Here is a 4,474-nt window from a genome sequence, read left to right as displayed (position 1 = left end):
AACATGAGCAGAACCAATGTAGAACTTGATTTTCTCCTAATTTATTGTATTTTTTGTTGTTTTAAACAAATTTGTTTTGGAGGATGTGAAGTTTAAAAACAATTATAAAGGCAAAGGATACAGCTTCACTTTTTTGGTCACTGCTCTACTTATTATTGGAATCTTAAAATGAAAGTTGTAGCTTAGTTTAGTTATTGCTATAGTTTGATTAGGTTCCCCAAAGTTCATGACTGGAAAACTTAATTCCAAATGCCGTATGTTGGGAAGTGGGGCCTAGTGGGAACTGTTTAGGTCATGAGGGATCTACCCTCATGAAAGGACTAATGTCATTATTGTGGGAGTGAGTTTCCTATAAAAGTAAGTGTGATCCCCTCTTGCCCTCTGTTGTTCTTGCTCTGTTTTGCCCTTCTGTCTTCTGCCATGGAACGACACAGTAAGAAGGCCTTCACCAGTGGTGGCCCCTTGATTGTGGACTTCCCAGCCTCCAGAACCATGAACCCCCAAAATTTTATTTTATTATAAATTATACTGTCTCGAATATTTTGTTGTAGCAATACAAAACAGGCTAAGACAGCTAGTTGTAGAAAGTATCTCTCATCAACAATTGTACAGTGTGTCCTCAGAAAATCTTTTCCCCAGGTAAAACATAAAAACTTCAAACAATATGGACAAAGCTCTAGCACTTTCTAGTGACTAATACTGCATCCATATATTTAAGAGATATTCAGGTAGTTTTTAATATGTATTAGGCACTGTGTTAGAAGTTGGGAAAATAGAGGTGATTATGACACAGTCTTGTCCTTCAAGAACTGTTATATTTTGGGGAGGAGAAAGCTATACTCTTGTAAATGAAGCAAAGTTAGATAGATTATACATTCCAAAATGAACGGATCATAGGTTAAGTTTTATTTGTACCTTGTTTGACATGCAGACAATTAAATAAAATTAATGGCAGTACTTTATTTAGCTACTTTGCCCAATTCACTGGAGTCTCTATTTGTTTCTTTTACTGTTGTTATGTCCCTCACCTCTATTAGTTGCCTGGAATGTGTGAGTCTGTAAACTTTGGGTGTGTGACAGAAGCCAGTATAGGATATCATGGAGGAAGAGGAGATAAAATAGTCATTTCTTGTATTAGAAATAAAAATTGGCTTCACTGATGAGGCAACTTCTCTAGTTAGAAGTGTTAAAAGTGCATAGGGTAAAGGTATAGGTGGAAAAAATGAGAAGGGTATTCTTGGCAGAATTGGCTGTGTAAATGGTGTCATAGAGACTTGAAGTAGCACAACTTTTTGGTTAACTATGAGTACTCCTGTATTCCCAAAGCATAGATATAATTCTACAGTGAGAGATAGAGTCAGAGAAATGGGCAGAAGCCTCCTCCGTCTGTCTTTGTTTATAGAAACAATTTATTACCAGTATGATATTGTAAGTTCTTTGAATGCAAGAATTGTATTTTATAACTATTTTAACTTTACAGTGGTAAACACAGCATCTTGAGCAGAAGGAGGCTCATCCAAATCAAAATCAGGTTGCTTATCAATGCTATGAAGAGATCTACTTATTGGATGAATACAAATCAAAGGGTCTAGGAATGGCAATATGAGTCATTTGGCTCAATTAAAAAATACAAAAAGTGAGACTAATACAAAAATACTGTCCAGATATTATAATTACTGTTAATGAATACTTGAAGTTCTTTTAGCACATAGTAAAACAGTAAAAGAATTAGCTAAGAAGAACTTAATCTGTTCTAGTAAGCTGCAGATTTTTTTTAAACAGCCAAACTGAGAACACTTAGACATAGATCTATACAGTCATCCATTCAATCTGCTTTTATTCCAGAAGACATTTAAGTACACTGAAGTCCTTTTATGGACCAGAATGTCCAAGGAAGAGTATTGGTTTGGTGTTGACCAGCAGCCCCTTCTCATTAGGCTATGGATGCAAAGCTGTCAAGTGGCAGATAGAATATGTGTATGGAATAGGTCCCTCTTTCGTCCATTTTGTTTAATACCCCTTGTTAGTGTATTTCAATTACCCCATATTGGTTTTTATTGGATAAAGCTTTTTTTTTTTTTTTTTTTTTTTTTTTTTGCATCAAAACTGACATACTAACTGCAGTGTGTCCTGGCATGTTTTTATGCAACTAGTTGCAATTCAAGTTCAGTGATGGGTGTTACTCTACTACAAAGAACTAACCAAATAGATTCCATTAATGTTAACTATTTTTATTTCTTTTTATTATGGTACACAATTGTCTAATGTGGAGTTGAGATTTCTTAAAGGAAAATAATTTGTAAACACTGTTATTGCTTTCTCAAAAGACTTTCTACCATTGTAGTAAGAATGGGTTTATGAACTTCTAAATGACTTTTATCTTCCCATTCTCCAATTTTAGGTAGGGAAATGTACTTTCTGAGGTGAATAGGGCCTAGAATGTATTTCCCCATTGCTAAAGTCTTTCTTTTTGGCTCATTCTTGCCGCCTTCAATTAAGCATTTGTCCTCAACTGTTAGAGCAGAATTAAAGAAAACTTAGCACTTACTGAAAGTTTTGCTCTGTTAGTGTTTCAAACCTATTACAATATTGTGAATTATACTCTTCCCAAGTCTGCACTTACTATGTTTTAAATTGTTAGGTAATTGACTGAATAATATACATAACAATGACATTTGCTAATCACTTATGTAAACTAAATGAGGTAAAATAAAGCTTCAAGGAGTTGTTTGGAAAAGAAGCACCATAAATCGGTTTTAGTGACAATAATAATTACTGGTAAGATGAGACTAAGTATATATTTAAAGTCACTTATTCTTTGACATTCAGTGGACCTAATATCAGGTAGTGCTTTTTTAGTATTTACACGCCAAAGCCTCAAATGTTTCAGTGTTAAGAATAAAAATAATGGTTATTATTATCATCATGATCGCTTAATGAATCTGCAGGGTGCACAATAGAGCATTTTACAATTACAAAGGTGGTAATTTGAAGCCAGAAATATTAGTGTTGACACTTCTGCCTCTTTTAAAACATGTGGAGCTTGTATAACAGTTGTTTATTTGTCCTCTTTTGAACTGGCAGGTTTACAGATGATAATACATAAATATCCTTGCTTCTGTCTTACTTTGAAGACTTTAATAGAATATAGGAAACAGCTGGCATGAGGAAATATGAAATCAAGTGGAAGCAGAGGAGTCAACAGAAGTGAAAGCACTCTACTTATTTAACAACATATGGATGACCTAGTGATTCCCTCCAGGGATGCCAGAGCAAATAGACTCCACTTGTGCCATTTCAGAAAAATGGAGATTTGTCCTTATATTTTTATGTAACTTTATAGAAATGGTGAGTTATAGCAGAAAGCATATAGGTTTTGGGATCAGACGGCCTTAAATTCAATACCTGGATCTACCAGTGACTATTTATTGGCTCTTTAAATCTACTACTTGGAGTTACTGTCACCTGTGTCTCCTTAGTTCCTCTTTTTTCTCTAAGTTTATTAATGCTCGAAGAGTTTTCCTTCAGTTGTAGTTTAGCCAGGACCTCATGGTGGGTCACTTCAGCCACTCTTATTAACACTCATAGCATCCTGACTTTTTTCTGTATTCAACCTGCAAACTCTGGTCCGTTCAAACATTCGCTTCTCATTCCTGCAATGGTCATCCGGAAGGAAGGACCCGAGTTCATCATACTCATGAAGCTTGCTATTTCTCTGTTCTGCTCCCCAACTTCAGTGGGGCTCTCCAGATCATGTGAAAATTCATCTAAAGCTTTGATCAGTTCCTGTTTCTGTTACCCATTGTGGGTTGCTGTTCTAAATGTTCACCTCTTTTCTGAAATTCCGGTCACTACTGCTTTACTCTCAGCAGATAATCTTGCCTGCCACTGTGTGGACAGTATTGAGGTTCTCAGACAGAAACTCTTTAGTTTACCTCTGAGAACCTGAACAATTATCTGTATCTGAACACACCTTACCATTCTATCCTTCCTCAGAACAAGAGGTGGGCTAAGCCCTTCTGTGATCTTGATATCTTTTTCCCCCCAGAATTATGTTCCCTGTTCCCCTCTCTCTCCCACGTTTACACACTCTTACTTTTTATTAGTATTTATTTCACAGACAAAGACATATTCAGAGTTCTCCCATTAACTCCACATTCCATGTTGGCTGCTGTCTTGTTTGTCTCTCTTCAGTCCCTGTTAAATTTCCATGAAGCAGAGTCAGTTCCAAGGGTAGCAGTCTCAAATGTCTGTTTGAGACCAGAAAGGTAATAATGACAGTGGGCAAAGACGGCTGAATGAAAGGTAATTGTGGGCTCACCTTTGTCTGAAACTGACAGTCTATCCTATTCTTTGTTCTTATATGTGAATATGGTTCCAGTTTGGCCAAAACTTTTCATTTTTTTCCCTAAGGAAATCAGAAAATCTGGATTTTTATTTTAAATTTCTCAATATTTAAAACACTATGCAAGCC

Source organism: Macaca fascicularis, chromosome 2, assembly GCF_037993035.2.
Source record: "Macaca fascicularis isolate 582-1 chromosome 2, T2T-MFA8v1.1".
NCBI classification, from domain to species: Eukaryota; Metazoa; Chordata; class Mammalia; order Primates; family Cercopithecidae; genus Macaca; species Macaca fascicularis.
The sequence above is the reverse complement of the archived record's forward strand: the minus strand, read 5'-3'. Positions refer to the sequence as shown.